This window comes from Thunnus thynnus, chromosome 4 (assembly GCF_963924715.1).
Source record: "Thunnus thynnus chromosome 4, fThuThy2.1, whole genome shotgun sequence".
In the NCBI taxonomy this organism is placed as follows: Eukaryota; Metazoa; Chordata; class Actinopteri; order Scombriformes; family Scombridae; genus Thunnus; species Thunnus thynnus.
In genome coordinates, this window is record NC_089520.1 from 6,971,250 (window position 1) to 6,988,373 (window position 17,124).

At 39.7% G+C, this 17,124-nt stretch overlaps 1 long non-coding RNA gene across 1 annotated transcript; it reads left to right on the forward strand.

The window, feature by feature from the left end:
- Positions 1–9,881: 9,881 nt before the first annotated feature.
- Positions 9,882–16,799, forward strand: LOC137182219 (uncharacterized). The gene is made up of 3 exons (XR_010928284.1): positions 9,882–10,127; positions 14,298–14,394; positions 16,273–16,799. It is a non-coding gene; the product is annotated as an uncharacterized lncRNA (long non-coding RNA).
- The last annotated feature ends 325 nt before the right edge of the window (positions 16,800–17,124 follow it).

The following is a 17,124-nucleotide window of genomic DNA, read 5'->3' on the forward strand; positions in this document are numbered from 1 at the left end:
TAATACACAAATGAACAAGTCCTTCATCAGAATCCCAATGATTATGATATTCCTCCCAGCGAGTTCTCCCCTGTTGTCATTAAAACATCCGGTAAAGAACAGGTAATTAGCCATGCACACGGTGACGGTCGGCTTCTTAAGTTTGATTAAAGATAAGTCTAAACAACAAACCTGTAAAATGACTCTTTTCACTATCAGAATTTGATCCATTTGGTCAGATTACATTTCAAAAGCCTAGAAGAGCCACATGATTGAATTGTCTTGTCTTAGCTGGAGGGCTAAACTGCAAGTTAGCTGTCTCAGCCTGAGGAAGTCTCTAGTGAGCACACTCCATGGATGCATGGGGCCCATATACAACATGCTCATTAGAGCACACTCTATGCTTCCTTCTCATTTCTTACAATTTCTGTTAAATTAAGTTTAATTTAGTTTTACCAATTATTTTGGAAGGTTTATGTTTTGTTGCCTTGAGTATGTTTTCATCTCAGTCTAACCTAATTACTACAGATTTGTCTCAGTTCTGTTTTGTTGGTGTTTGTTTGTGCCTCCCAGGTAATGCTGCCTCACTATGAGGGAAGGACAGTTTCTGGCCAAATTGGTTTCAGGTATTCACTGCAGAAGTAGGTTACCAAGTTTGACTGTTTGTTTGGGGAGTTGCCAGTTTTGTGAGAAATTGCACATGAACACAACTTTTTTCCTGCAGTATCTAATGTTATTTATAGCAGTACACCTTCTTTTATTAAGTGCTGAAGCTGAGTCTTACTGCACTGACATGAGCGGGGCCTGGTGTAAGTTGCCCCATGAAGTCTGTGAACCAAACTACTGGAAGGGTTTATCTGTTGCCCTGCTGCTTGTTTTTTCTAGTGAACAAATAAAAATTTCTCTGCTGCACAGATGCACAAGCTTCATCACGATTCAGAGGCTGCATCAGCCGAAGTCTGCATTTGAAGACTGAATACATTGTTACAGTCAACAGGGTCAGTTCCGGTTAAAAAGCTCATCAAAACGTAGCCCTCGTTTGCTCGGGAAAACAAGTCTCTTAGAAATTCTGTGGATATAATGTAAATTTATTTTCCCAAGAATGTTGTGGTGGGAAACTGTTTAGGCAACAAAAGCTCTTTGGTTGATGTTAGGGAAAGATTGGGGTTCTGGTTAAAATTTGAAACAGTAAACACGTTGCGTCTTGTGCTTTAAGTCACTGCAGACTAATAAACCAAGGGACTGATCTTCCCCTAACCTTTACTAAGTGTTGTGAGTGTCTAAATATAACCATAAAAAATGTTTTATTATGCTTTAGTTGCCATGAGCGGATACTGTTTTGCAAGAGTGGATATTGTAAAACAACAGATTAAATATGTTATTCTGACAAAACAGTGTTGGACTCAAGGCTTGAACAATTCTTTCCAAGCAAAACAATGTAGGCATCCTTTTTTCATTTTGTCATATTGCAATATGTAAAAAATTGGTAATACTATAAGTTTGTTTTAAAGTAAAAGTAGCAGATAAGATTACAAACTGCAATGTATCAATTCTGTAACTTATTTTCAGTAAGTCAAGCAGATGAATTCCTCTATTATCAGATCTAGCTGAGTCAGGACTTTAACAAGAGATAAATGTTTACTCTGTGAATGAGTGTACTCTGACTGTGATTGGTCTAGCCATGTCTGTACTTGCTCCTCTGTGGGGAAGAAATCTGGCTTTGTGTGATGAATGACTGAGAGCAGAAACTGTCTGTCTCCACACATCATTAATAAAGTGGCCTTAATTGCATGTGAACGTCCTTAGAGTAAAAATATATTTGTGTGTCTTATTTAAAAGACAAATTACTGAATCTGTCACCAGTAATCTCACTGAGCAGGGAGAAGTGTGATGCTGAACTCTATTTCTAGACTTATGATGATAAACAGTCGGGGCATGTCAGGGTAAGTGTATGTTGAATTCCTTGCTTTGTGAGGACCAATTTTAGTTTTTGATTTTGTGGTGGGAGGGAGTACAAGTTTTAGAATTTGAAAAGTGGAAAGTGACAACATACTTTGAAAGTGACATTTTTAAGGACATTTGTGCGACAGGAAGGCATTTTTGTAAAATAACAACCTTTCATGTCTGATCTTCACTTCAAAGGGATGTTTTGAGGGTTTAAGGATTTGGCTGGAGATTTTCTATATTTTTCTTATTGTCAACAAACCCCATGTACAGAGCCAAACCAACAAAGAATGAATCCTACTTATAAGTATTGTGTGTGTATCCAAAGCCTGATATATCTTATTCCTCTGTGCTGTAGAGCTCCACTGTTGTCCAAAAACTATTAAAAACACATCAGTGAGCCACAGCGCTGCACTGGGTTACATGTTCCTTCATCATGAAGTGTTTGGGCACGTTAGTTTAGAAATGGTTCTTAAGACTAACAACAGTGTTCACAATTTCAGTTTCTGTTGAGTAGTTCTGTGGAAGGCAAGAAAGAATTTTTGATAAACAAGCTCTTTTTTGATGCTTTTTTATGCACCCTGGCACTTTATTTACATTCAAAGTACATATCTTAATCATTGAAAAATTTAAACATGTACCTCTTAAACTGTAGTTTACTTTACAGACTCATTATGAATTGTGATGTCAAAAATATTACTAGTTGTTCGTAATTAGTATTAGTATGAAATAGAAGCAGAATATTTCATAACTGCTATAAATAAACATTTATTGGCACGCTACAGTCTCTCTCATCTGCTGTTGTCAAATGACATCACTGCCAAGTGATTGAGCCTATCGTGACCCACGATTCTTCTCAACCACGTGTGCAACCGGTGCAGAGCACTGAACAATCTTTCGCACCTGCAACTGCTAACAGGAATTGTTAGTACTACTTGAAAGACTGAGCTCAGGCTTGGGAACATGTCAGGGTCAAGGAGCTTGTATACATTTCCCATGTCCGAAATGGCAGCTTCTTTTCATCTTCTGGTCAGGAACTGTTTAGCAACCTCAATCTTGTAATGTTTAGCAATAAGCTGGAGAGAGTCTTCACTTAGGAAGTCATCTGCTGCTGGATGGCAAGCTTTGATGCTTTCATCAGCTCCGTACCCACACCACAAAATCTCCTACTGAGCTCACTTATCATCCTGTCAAAACATGGGTAGCAGATGTTGCACCTTAGCTCATTTCCAGTACTCACATGAGCCCTTGTGCCCGAGGAGGACTCCACCACATAGTCCTCCAGTCCCTTCTGCTTGCACCTTTGAACAGTCGGGGTCTCTGACAGATTGTTGGCCTCAGAAATCACTTTTGCCTCCTTGGAGATGTTCTCTGCTGTTTCATCATTCCACATTGATTTCAGTGTTTCAAGGACAGCATCTTTGTTGAGGGTTGCTTGTGCCAAGTCCACATCCTTCCTCTGAAGGTACTTATGGAGCCCCTCTGTAGTTGACAGCATACGCCTGAACATCACAAGCATGTAAACAGTGGGCAATCTGAAGAGTTTTGACTGCAGCTCAACTACTATAGATGTTGCAATGTCCTCCAGGCACCTTAAGACTGCTGTTAGATTTACAATCACAACATTCACAGAACACAGCCGGCATGCCCATTGAGTTTTATACAGCTGAACAAGTTCACTCTCCACTAGTCCAGGACTTTCTGCATGTTAGTGAAGGTCTGAAAACACTGAAGAAACAATACACACTCTCCAATGTTTCAAAGAGATCAGTGGTTTCCAGCACAGCCCTGCAAGTGTGGCAGAGCACCAAATTCAGCTCATGTGCATAGCAGTGCACATACACTGCTTTGGGATGTTTCCCATGGAAACGAGCCTGAACTCCTCTGACTGGACCACTCATAACTGATGCTCCGTTAGAGGCTTGAGCCACACATCGAAGATCATTCGGTCCATTGGATTGTAGCACATGTTCAGTCGCATCTGTGATTGATTGCACATCACAATCCTTGATGTTGCAAAGTTCAAGGAACACTCTTTGACTGTTCTGTCAGGTCCAACATAGAGCACACAAACTGCAAGCTGCTCAACATGGCCATCCCTTGCCTCGTCAGCCATCACTGCATACATTTTTGATTCTTTCATCTCTTTAATAATGCTGGCAGTAACTTCACATACGCAAAACTCAATCATTTCATTCTGTGAAGAAGGAGGGAGATATGTAGAATGAGAGGGAGCTTTGTACTGTTGGAGAAATGGGTCAAATTCCTCTAGGAGTTTCATCATTTCTATAAAGTTCCCTAATTGTCACTTGACTGTTTCAACATGGCCATAGAAAGCAATGCCTTAGTTAGTGTTAGTGACAGCCATAATACGACATAGGTATTCTCGCCTCTCAGTAATCTAACCAGCATTTGCCTCATTTGTTTTCTCAATTACATTTCCTCGTATCAAACTGGCTCTGTAACTCTTCCAAGTGAGCAAGCTTTGTGTCCCGTACATGTCTCATGCTCTCTGAAGCTGTCCAAAGCTCGTTTCCACTTTGAAAATCCTACTGTGCTAATAATAGCATTGTTTACCCAAGAGACTTGCTTCCCAAAGAGCCTGCACGAGAAGCAGAGCGCAGCATTTTGGCTAACAGAGTAAGGGAGAACAGGGTCGGTAGTCAGATTTTTTACTTTCATTTGAGTCCCTCAAAAACTGAATTCTTAATAGATTTCCTTTCAATGTGTAATGACATTGACTCCATTTCTACTGTATCAGGTAGGAATGGAGTGACCTCTCTCTCCTTAAGCTTATTCTGTTCACTGTCAAATACGTCATGTGTACTTGTTACAACCATCCCTGTTGCCATTATGTTATTTTAATGGAGAAAAATGAAAAATGGAGGCAATCTTAAAAATTTCATTGAAATGCAAAAACCTAACACATCTCCTGCATTGAGAGAACATGAACAGGAAAAATCATTCCTATAAGTGCGTTTTTTATCCTTGTATAACAATACAAAGACCTATAATACTCAACTCATCCTTATGTCAGTCACTGTCACATTCAGAGGCACAGTCTTGACAGATATACACTGGCAGTCCAGGTGTGCAGTCCTTGCTTGCACAGGATGCACTGCAGCCATGTCTCCTTGGGGCAGCTGTTTGAGAAGAGCTCTACACACACCAAGCAAAAACATTCATCTTCATCTGAGGATGACTCTATCTCCTGTCTCGTCCTTTTCTTGGTTATCTGTGTTGATTCCTTAGATTTTTTATTTTCAGCTTGAGAGAACAGGGATTTTTTTCATCCTCTGCTTAGACGCTGCCTTTTCTTTTTGAATCCTCTCCTTCTCTGGGGTGTCGATGAGGCTGGAACTCGTCAGTGTTTTTCTTTTTTGGGTCTTCTTCCTGAGTCCAGCCTTTGGGGATGGCCTCAGCTCCTCTGGAGTTGCTCCGTTGTGTCCAGAGCTAGTGGATGCTTCTGAAGGGAGAGGCACAGCAGTGTTGGCCTGTGATTGGGGTGTGTGAGGTGCCCTGTTCTGGGTGCCATTTAGCACCACTTCATCTGCAGGTGGCGGGGTATTCAGATCTGCAGCTGGGCTGGGGTCAGAATTTCAATGGTCAGTCATATAGGCAGGAGCAAATGCTGATTTTATTACCATTCGGAGCTACACTCAAAATGTTCGGCCCAGCGAAATGACCTAGCAATGCAGTCGCCACTGCGTATGTGCAGGAACACGGTTCTGTTTACAGAGCTTCGCTAGCTTGTTTACAGTTTACATATTGCAATTTCATTCAGCTGACACTTTTATCCAAAGCAACGTACATCTGAGAGTTGATACAACACAAGCAAGGATCTAGTCAGGAGATCAACGCCATAAATGCACAGAGGCGATGCATAGAGTCCACAGAATGCATAGAAGCAGATTGTTGTGCTTCATATCTCAACCTCTTGACTTTATACTAAAGTTATTTATGCAGTACAAAGTCAAGAGGTTGTTATATGTAGCACAACAAGCTAGCGAAGCTCTGTAAACATGCACATGAGATTTGTTGACAATAACAAAAGTATAGAAAATCACCAGCCATATCCTTTAAGGGTAGAATTATGTTAATGTTAAAGTTAGGGTATGGGTTGGGGATTAAATTTATCTCAAAACATCTAAGAAATGTATTATACCAGTGAGAGTCCTCAGAAGTACAGAAGTAAAACTCTGTGTGTAAGTGTGTGTGTGTGTCTGTATGTGTGCAGACATATTTCATGAGACCCACTGATCTTCTATATTAATGTGAAGCAGAGATCAGCAATTATTCAGCACCAAACCAGAAGGAAACCAATGAAGAGAGAGTCATGCAAATGAGCAGGTCCTTTCCTCACATACATACACTTCACATATGATAGCACTCAAGAGCTTACTGTAACTATTACTACCTCTACTGCCTCTGCTAATACTGTCACTAACACTACTACTGCAACTAATCCTACTGTAGCAGTACTGTTACTGGTAGTACTACTGTCAAGTGTAGATTTACTGTAAGTGCTCCAACTGCTTTTCCCTTTTTCCCCTTTTCCCAATTGCTATTACTGTTATAAAATGTATGTCTTCTACTACTGTTACAACTATGTCTATTTAATGAGTGATCTTCTAAATTACATACGTTCTCAAATGTAAGATTATTGATTACACTTTTTAAAATTTAATTTCCAGAATTAAACATTGTCTTGTATTTCCACAGCAAACCAGCTTCTTCATCAACCCTTTTCTACAGCCCGATAATCACACTGAACTGTCATCTTTTTTTCAGCCTCACATTTTGTTCATGTTAGCCAATTTGTTTTTGTTTTGCCCGAAGCAAATAGTATGGAATGGTCTATCTCTTCCACCTACACTATTTTCATGCTGTGCAGTTGCAGGTGCAGCTAATCTTTTTATTTGTAACGATTTCAAGAATACTGTGAAAAAACATCAACAGAGTATGGAACTGAGTGGAGCATACATTTCTTGGTCTACTGTCTTTTCGAGAAATTCATAAAAATATGCTAATTTAAGAGTTGTTATTTCTTTGATTTACAGCAACCTGTAAAGCTGTGTCCATCTGCTCCATGCTTTCATTCCAAATCTTAATCTCACCTAAAAACCTCTGATTGGTAAGTTGTTTTTCTAACCAGGGGAAGAAGTCATCGCTTGGCAGAATCATGGGCACAAACTAGACCTAACAATCAAGGTTGAGGGTGGTGAATCATAAATCTGGAGCCAGACTACTGATTCTATGCAAAAATGTGAGTGGAAACACCAGAAAAAAAAAGCTAAATTATGCACACAAAAAAAGTTTACACTTTGCTAAGGTTGGAAACTTTGCATATCGAAAAAAAAAAGAAGATTCAAAACAGGCTGATGAAAACGAGTTTTAAAAGCATATTGATGTTGCAGTGTCTGCTTCTGCTTCCCCTACATGAAAAATAAAGAGTTTTTTTTTAACTGCAACATAGTTTGATTACTAAGAAAAATGACAAATGTCATCTTGGAAGGAAAGCAACAATGATGACAGTGGCACACACTTAATTGTACACACAATACAGTGCTACTGTTTGCTGTCAGTCTCTCCTCACCCTCAACCAATGTTTTTGTTTGCTCTCTCCCACTCACTTCACACACACACACAGACCTCCCTGAATCTCTCTCCTTTGCCCTTTTTATTCCTTCCTAATCTTCTTGTTTTTATACGTGGGTTTGAAGTGAGTGAGAAAGAAACACTTTAAACACAGAAAAACACCCAAAAGTAAAAGCACTTTCTTTTATTTACTCAATTTTTGGAAGAGGTCATCAACGTTTTGGCACCCTCCAAGGCCTTTATCAAGAGGGTGTACTCACTCAGAAGACACTCTCACTCTGATTCATGCTGTCACTTGCAAACACACACACAAACCGCAATACAAACTGCACTGGAATCAATAAATCGATGTGCAGTACTACAGTTGCACATTAGCGATCAAGAGAAAAAGACAAGACAGAGAAAGAACCTTGAAATTAAATATCTTATGTTTTCAGATTATTATATTAATAGCTTTGTTGTTGGATGCCAATATAATCAAATCTGAATAAAATCTCATCTTTCAATCTTAATTTCTTTGGTAAAAAAAGATCCAAATGTCAAAATGTTTGACTGTAATTGTACAAGTTTTTGGTGACCAAATTTTAAACATCTCCATAAACATAAATCCAACATAGAAAGAGACATCACCTGTCTTAGACTGCCTATGTCTGCTAAAATTACCTGACAGTATTATACAACTAATTTGTAACAGAAAATGTGCCTTTTAAGAAATGTATCTGCAAAACATTGACTCACAACAAATATTTAATTAATTTAATAGTTAGGCAACTAAGGCATGATTAACATTTTCATGCTTAAAGGGGACATCATATGCTTTTTGTGGTTTACTGTTATTTATATACTACTATAATGTCTGATATCTATGTTAAACATGGTCAAAGTTCCAAAACTTGAGGTTAACATAAGTAGAAATGCTCCCTGCAAGTCAAAAACCCAGGTTTCAACCTGTTCTGAATACTTGGTTGTTCAATGTTTTTTTTCTAACTCGCTGACAAACTCCCACCGGCTTGTCATGCATGCCCGTATCATGCCAAAGTGTGTAATACACACACCAGTCCACCAGGTAAGTGTCATGTTTTGCCTCACCTAGACTAGAAAGGCAATAGGTGACAGGATGCAGGATTGGCTGGAGTGCAAAGGTAAAATTGACAATGAGGCAAACTACTGATGATGATGGAATAACCTGGTAGGTAAATATACATGAATCCAAATGTCCACATTTCACCACACTTGCAGACTTGTAGACTGTGCGGATGCCAGTACAGTTGTGTTGTGAATGAAACTGCAACATTGCAGGGACTAACACGTAAAGGTTACGTCCATTTAACGAAAGACGCTTTCACATGGAGCGAGCGAACAAATCATAAGACGTGACATGTGGGTGACGTACTGCGAGTTGGGCAGTGCTTTGTTTTGGCTCGTCTGTTTTCAACGCAGGCCGCGTCACAAACTTTCTCATATTACAGCTAAACAGTACACTAAAATATGTTTCTGGAAACATTTGAGGTGAGAAATAGGCACTGCAATAACAATTTTGAGTCATATTTGATCAGGACTGCTTAGTTTGAAAATTTGATCTGAGTTTTGTGAGTTTCCTCTTCTTCTTCTGTTGAGTTTTATGGCAGTTGGCATCCATAAGTGTTGCAAGTGCATTACTGCCATCTGCTGGACTGTCCCTTGCCCTATCTATTCCAGAATTGTCATGGCATATGTGAAAATCACTAGCGGTGCCTGAAAGGTTATTCCAGTAATTTACTGGGAAGTATGTGTGAAAGAGGCCATAGACTTCCATTGCAACCCAGTATAACAGCAGTCCATGTCATGTGACTGTAAAGTTTATTTTGGCGAAAACAAGACAAAAACAAAAAAAGGCTGCCATTCCCCTTATTCTCAGTGGAAAATGCAATATTTTAAGTTAGTTTTGCCATTAAAATGTGTTTTGATAACATTTCTAGCGAGAAGTTTGCATATTTTTTCATAATCTTAGTATGATGGGCGAATAGCAAAACCTCCTATCTGAAAAATGCACTTTTTTGAGAAAACTAAAAAAAAAACTTGTTTACTTGCAGAATGCTATTTGTTAAGGATACCCAATACATAATTCACTGTTTTTAGACTATATTACTATATTATGTCTTAACAGTACCGACTAGGTATTAGTGCCCCGCAAAGTGCAGATAGGAGGTTTTTCCCCACTTTTCCTGGATCATTTTGCAGATACGAGCTTTTGCACTTGGTGCAAGTTGGAAGAGGTTCTACAAAATGATGCTCTAAATTAAGTTTATTTTCAGGTAAAAAGATGGGCTAGTTCCTTAAGTGGGAAATTCCTTAAATTCATTGTATTTGCTTCCTTGTCCACTGGAAATGAATGTGGCCGAGTTTCCCCATAATGTTCAGTGATTGTGTAACCCACTCGTGCTGTAGCCTCTCTACACACCCAGGGACTCTGCATTGTATTTTTGTTTTGTTCTGTGCTGGGATGTTGTGCAGAGAGAAGGAAAGCATCGGACACAGGAGCTCAGGATTGTGGTTGAGACGTGGTGGCATTAATTGGCTCACACTGGCAGCTTCTGTCTCTGGTACTGCTGGCTCGACTTTACAAGGTAAGACAGTAAACATTGTGCTTTTAGAAAATATAACAAAAATAAATAAACATTTGTTTCCAAAAAATATATTTGGTACAAAATAAATGCAAAAATAATGATCTACCACTGTAAATAATACTTCCTGTATGTTTAAATTAAGATTGTGTAATTGTGACAGGGTGGCTTAGCTCTGTAATACAATGCACTGGCCTTGAGTACTGGAGCCAACAGTACTGATTCAAGATCCACTGTTAATACCACAGTCGATTCGTCTTCTGCATACCTTTCCTTGTCCAGTGTCTTTTGCCTACGTGCCATATCCTTCAGTTTGATATGCCTCTCATATGCTTGCTTGTCCTTATTGCTCTCCTCATATTGAACACACACGTTGCACTGGTCTTTCTTTGGCTTAAATAAGCTCAGGTTCATTTGTTTGAAGACCGATCTGAGGGTGCAATCACTGGCTGCTTCATGATCATGTTCTCTACAGTATGTCTGGTATTCTCTGTACAGTGAGGGAAATGTATTGAACACTGGCTCCAGATACATTTTTTTAGAGTCCCTCCGACAGTAGTGACTTTCAGCCTTTGGCAGGCTGTTAAGAAATTCTCATGCAGAACCATCCTACTGACTGCGGCTCCTTGATGGCATTTGCTGTTGTGCCTGGTGCATTCCCATGTCCGATTTGGCCCATTCATGGACAGTCAATGCTCCTATGTTGAGTGTAGACAGAAACATTGTCTGGCAAACTGGTACCTGCTTGTTATCGACCTGCAGTCTGTACAGTCTGTATGTTCGGTTCTTCCAAGATTGACCACCTGTTGTTTGTCGTTTTGTAGGGCATGCTTCAACCTGTGATGACATATAAACCTTCCTTTACTCCCAGGTCATTTTCAAGAAATCTGCGCAGATCTGCTGACTTTGCTCTTCAGAAATATTCTCACATTGCTGTCCTCCCTTGTTTCTGATTTGACCCTCGTTGCAGCCATGATGACATCTGTCTCCTATGGAGCGTGGATTTCGAGTAACCTCAATGGTTTTTCTCACCACTTTCTTTTTCCCTTTGTACTCTTTTCCCAGGCGTCTGTTTTCCACATTTTGTTTTCTGTAGTTGACACCTTTCTTCTTCTTAGATCTATTGTGTGCTTCTTCCTCCACCATATCTTCAGGTACTTGATCCTCTGCCAGTTCTTCCTCTTGCTCCACTGTTACTAGAGCTTGCAGTCTCCTCCTGCTTGTCTTTTGTAGGGTTGTAAGTTTCATCAACGTCGGGGTCATCTATAAGGGACACGGCATCAGATACTAACTCAGACTCAGCGATGGATGTGAATGTCACAAGTTCCTCACAACAAAGTTTCTCTGTGATTACTGGCTGGTCTGTAGTTCCGGCTGTCTTGAGCAATGTTCGGGGTGTTGCAATCACCAAATCCTTAACATAGGGTCCTGCCTTCAAGGTAGTTGTAGGCCTACCATAGTCCCCCACAGTCAATGGGCAGCTGGCTGAATTGGTGGCTGTAACAGGGTCCCCCACAGTCACTGGGCGGCTGACTGAAGTGGTGGCTATACCAGGTTTAGAGCGGTTCCACCAGGCTCCATCAGGCTGCACACTGATTCTCAGGGGATCACATTTTTTTCCTATAAATGAAATGCAATATTATCAGTATCATGATGTGTTAAATCATCTTTAAAACTGTGTTATTATCTCTGATGTGCCCATCATGACACAGAATTCTGATTATGCTGTAATAATTCATTTTACTATTACTAGTGATGGTATGGGGCTGGAAGCATTACTCTCATGGGGAGCCAGCACAGTTTTTCATCTTTTATTCTCTAAATAATGTCCTTGCATATAACATCAGTGTCAAACCTTGTATTTACAACCTTTAGGCTATTCTCAGCTGTTTCAAATATCCCCATTTACTCCCATTATAATGTTATAACACTGGAACTGGTCCCAACAATGCATCAATACCACTACTTGCCTTTCTTGAGAGCCAGCTCCATAATGATCATTCCCCTGGACAGAGGCCTCTTTTTGCCTGACCTGTTGTCAGGGTTGTTGCCTGCCATGGTGTTGACATGTGTGGTGTTGACCTGCAATTAATAAGAGATCACGATAATGACGTTCACATCAAAGCAGCAATGACAACCTCTAACCACAATGTTCAACGCCAAAACCTCCTGTCTACATACATGCAGATGGGAGATTTTTACCTAGAAATAGTTAGGCTAACAGACACGATTTTTATTAAATAACGCTCATTTACAGCGCTCAATCACACTCATTTTGAGATCAAGACATTCTACAGTGGTGTTTTTAGTATTATCCCTAACATTATCGATCAACTCACCCTCCTTGTGTGATAAAAGTTTCACCACTGGGCGCTAATACGGTACCCTGCGCGATTCAGATTATTCTTATCATTAACTTGACAGAGATACTACCATATACTTCACTAGTAATGGTGGAAGACGTGTTTTATTTTGAAAACAATTGATTACCACAATCTGAGAGACATTTAGACGGGTCTACATACCACGGAAGTCCCAAGTTTCAGCTAGGTCTGGTGCTGATGCAGATAGTAGGTGCCTCAACATGTTCCCAGCAAACCCAATTGGAGGTTTTTGTCAGGTGACTTTTCTGTCACAACGAAGGGCCGGATTATCTTGCAGACAGATCGAATATGAGCAGCCTTCCTTGTTCTCATCATCCAAAGTGAAATCTGCCAATCAGAAAATTCTGCAGATAGGAGGTTTTGCACCATCTTAGTTTGTCAGTTATTATGAAGATTCATTCAGGCTTTATAGCGTTGCTATGGTGGTTGCTATGGATGCTGCTATCTCTGAAACCACGTAGTTGCATGTTGTTTGAATCATTGTCTTTGCGTTGTGTAGTTATCTGAGCTGTTATTTTATGTAACTGTTTGATTATGTTCTTTCAATACAAACAGGGATGAATGACCAGAGGACCCACCTGGAAGTATTTTCCTCACTGTCACCATGCTAAGGTTTTCTTTTAATGATATCTTTAATATTTCACTTTAACAAGTGTCCTTGATAACTCAACAACATGATAAGTTAATGTTAAGGCCGTCAGTTTTAATTATTTCTCCTTTGATTCTGAGAAATGATGTTAATGTAGAACTAGTCGGGCAAAGGTTGGGTTTTGTCCATCAAAAATGTGATGGTCCTCAGTTGAAGATTTAATGTGAATACGATATTATCAATGTTTGTAGTTCATCTAACGGAAAAATGTGTTTTCAGGTATTTATCATCAGATATTTATGTCTATTTATATTTGTGGTGAATGAAACTCACAAGACTAAGTTTCAGCCATCTGAGGCTCATTAAGAGCTATTTGCATTGGTTTATGAATGAGGCCAGACTGAATGAGGACAACCTCACCTTGCTGTGTGTTGAGCAGGACATAAACATTGACAAAGACAAAGTGGTTGGCAGGTTTGCCACCATGAAGGAGAGGAGGATGAAGTTTTAAAAAGGGACCATGATATGTATAAAGTTTGTTAACCTGTTTGGATTATTTTGTTCTAGGGAGGCTGGTGGAAAACACAAATACACTAAACTACAGCAGGCTGAGCACATCCATAGTTAGTCTTTATTAAATTAAATTTTGGTTATGAAGAAATGAGACAGAATGTTAGATAAATATCTTAATGTTGTTTAATTCCATGTTTACCGCATCTCGGCACCTGTCTGTATCACTGCCTGTGGTGTTGTAGACTGTCTATTTTATGTTTGAATAGGCCTTGTAGTGTTGTAGATCACTGTGTATTTTTTGTGTTATTTCCATGTAAGAAAGACATGGCACTGAGACACTGCACCTGATCTGTCGCTGTCTATTGGCAACGGTGCTGAACTGTTAATCAGTTGATGCATGTAGAGCACTGTGTGCTGTCCTCAGTGCTGAAACATTTGAACACAAGCGGCAACCAGTTTTCTTTTTTTTTTGCTCTTCAGATCAAGCTTGTTGGACGAAATGGCTTCACTGTATGTTTACTTAAACATAGGCTTGCTTGGCTCAATGAGTGATAATTTGTGTTTATGGATGGGATATGATATATCAGCTATTTTACAGTTGTGAATTTTAAAATGCCCCCTCTGTGCTAAGAGTCTAGCTCCACCCCCGAATGATCGTGTCTCACAGCATATTTTATCCCCTCGCAGACTTCACATGATGACGGGCTCAGTCCGCAAGTCCGGAGGAAGGACATCGATTCAGCCACACTGTGGGCTGGTGGAGTAATGAGGAGCAGGTGTGCAGGTAGGTGGAAACGGGGGGGAAGAAAGTTCCAAATCAAGGGGAAGAGGGACAGACCGAGACAGATGGCAGGAACAGAAAGTCATAATGTGTCCTCATGACATTACGGGCTTTGGGAAGAAAGTCAAGTCAAAGCAGATTGTTTTGTTTAGCGGAAGTCGTGCACAGTGGCCATTCAAAGTGGTTCACAGACTCAATAAACAAAGAGTGAAACAAGATACACAAGTGTGTTCAAACTTCTGACTGGTCCTGTATATTCAAAATATCGCTTCTTTCATAAAAGGTTGGAGGAAATAAAAGTTCAAGGGAGACTATTCATTAAAGAGATTTAATGTTTAATTTAATTCAAGGTTACATTATTTCTCCCTTTCTTTATTTCTTCATTTCTTTCTTTCTTCCCTGTCTCTCTCTCTGTTTGTAGACTGACACACACATGCAACAGATATACCTGCCCACACACACACATACACAGTTCTCAGAGGCTCCATTACAGCAGTACAAGAACCATCTGTTGGTCGGAATTGAATCCTGCGCAATTAGCATCTGATTTGCATATGATTAACATGTCATTAATGGAACATTATGCAGAGTAATATGATTGCTAAACGAGTTTCGCTTCCCCCGCTGAGTAAAAACCTCTGTTCTGCTAATCGCTGCAGACTCACCCTTCCTCCTGTCGAGAGGAAGTGTGTGTGTGTGTGTGCGTGTGTGTGTGAAAAATAGATGAATGTGGGTGTGAACGTCTGGTGATACATGCACATCTCTTGGCTAAATTGTGTGGGTGTGTTTACCTGCATGTGTGTCAGACTTAACTTTTGTGCAGCATGTTTATGTGCATCCATGAGGCTATTGTTACCATATCAACAGCCAATACTGAGCTGTGGGTGTCTCTTGACGTGTCATGTTGACAGCGGTGAGCTGAACAGACATTTTTCCTCCATCAAACATGTGAAAATATCCATTCGGCCCAAAACTTATTTTTATAGAAATTGCATTTAAAAAGAGGAGGTCGTATTCTATCCGAGGAAGACACATTTACATATTCCCAACAGATGTTCTCATTGAATGTGTTACAATAAGACAGTGTTGCATTATGGGTTTTTCATACCTTTGATGTTGCTAGCCTTGTGAGTTTCTTCAAGTGTGTATAAAGTGTGTCTTTTAGTCACACAGCCCTAAAATTGTTAAGTTAGACCAGTTAAACCTTAGAGAGATAAATAGCTACAGAGGAAATAAATTCCTGACATGGGGAAATAAGTTGAAACTGTCCCCCAACACCTGTACTGCAGAAACTGACCAGAAACTGATTGATCTCTCAGGCAGCCAAGCATTACCGGTGTCACAGCAAAAAAAAGACTATGAGTATGATAAAATATATGAATGCTAACTGCCTTAGAAAATAATTTCCAGTGCTTCCAAGGGCCAGGTAGGAGAGTGTGTGAGTGCATCATGTGACTGATTAACAGGATGAAGAATTAGCTGCACTTAAAACATGTTATGCTTTAATGGAACTATTGTGGTAATGTTTAACGCCCCCCTATTAAGCACTTATAAGCAATATACAAGCATTTAATAAATGGAACAGATCTAAAGGATGCCGACCATCATTCATTGACCATCAACACCCTAACTGTAACCCATCCTTGGACTAGCAGCATCTCGGAGAAACCTTCCCTAACAAGGCTAGTATGATTAACTGTTTATCTTGAAAAAGTCATGGTGGTGATCATTGTATAATCAAGGATGTATTTTATTCAATTAGGCCAGTACATAATTAAACGTATTTCATTCAGGTGTTCCAGGCTCACTGACAAGACTAAAGGTACGGTCACACCAACACCAATCTCTTCAAATATTTACTCCTCTTTTCATCCTCTTCAGTTGAAGCCCATATGACAGACAAATTCAAGGATGCATTTCCTATTTTGATGTGATATCCTGAGCGGCTCTGGTGGACTCGCAAGTCAGAGTTTGTCTTTGTTCAAGGTTGTTGTTTTGTACGCTCACTGCCTGTTGTCCTCATTAAGATTTTAGTCTATTTCTAATGTGTTTACATCTGTAAATATCATGCAGCAGAATAAAATAAATGTCTGTAAACTGCTCTCTCTCAGTACAGAGACTCAGCCAAAGTGTGTCATTTTATATCTGTAGTGTTTCTTGTTTATTATGCAAGTGTGAGTATAATCCATATGTGACACTGTGTGTGTTTGTGTGTGTTGGACTGAATTTTTTGGCTCCAGATTCTGAACTATTTTTTTTCCATTCAGCTCATTAGAGCCGCAGACTCACAGTTGACTCAGTGTATTTACAGTTTGGCAGTTTGCCCTACATAAATTTTATACTTTATTTACATGTTTCTACATTAATTAAAACTTCCATATTGATTCTCTCTGACTTTAGTCCAGTTTGGAAATGTATGTACTTTAAAAAACATTTAATTATCTGGGAAACCTCAACCGCTTAGAATTTATCAACACACGTTGGCAGCAGACCAGTAAAACCGAAGACTTTCAGTTTCACTGTCAGCCACAGCTCCACTGGGTCAGCTGGGTCACCCATCTGGCTCTTAATTAGTCATCACGGAGGTAATTTATGAGGGGAAGCAGATTGTTTCTCTACTCCTTTGCTGGTTTACAAAAGATACGTCTCATTTTCCTGATTTCATGTCTCTTCACTCAGTTGGCACAGAAATATTGAGGTGTCTCTGTTTGCAGAATATTTTTTTGTATGTTA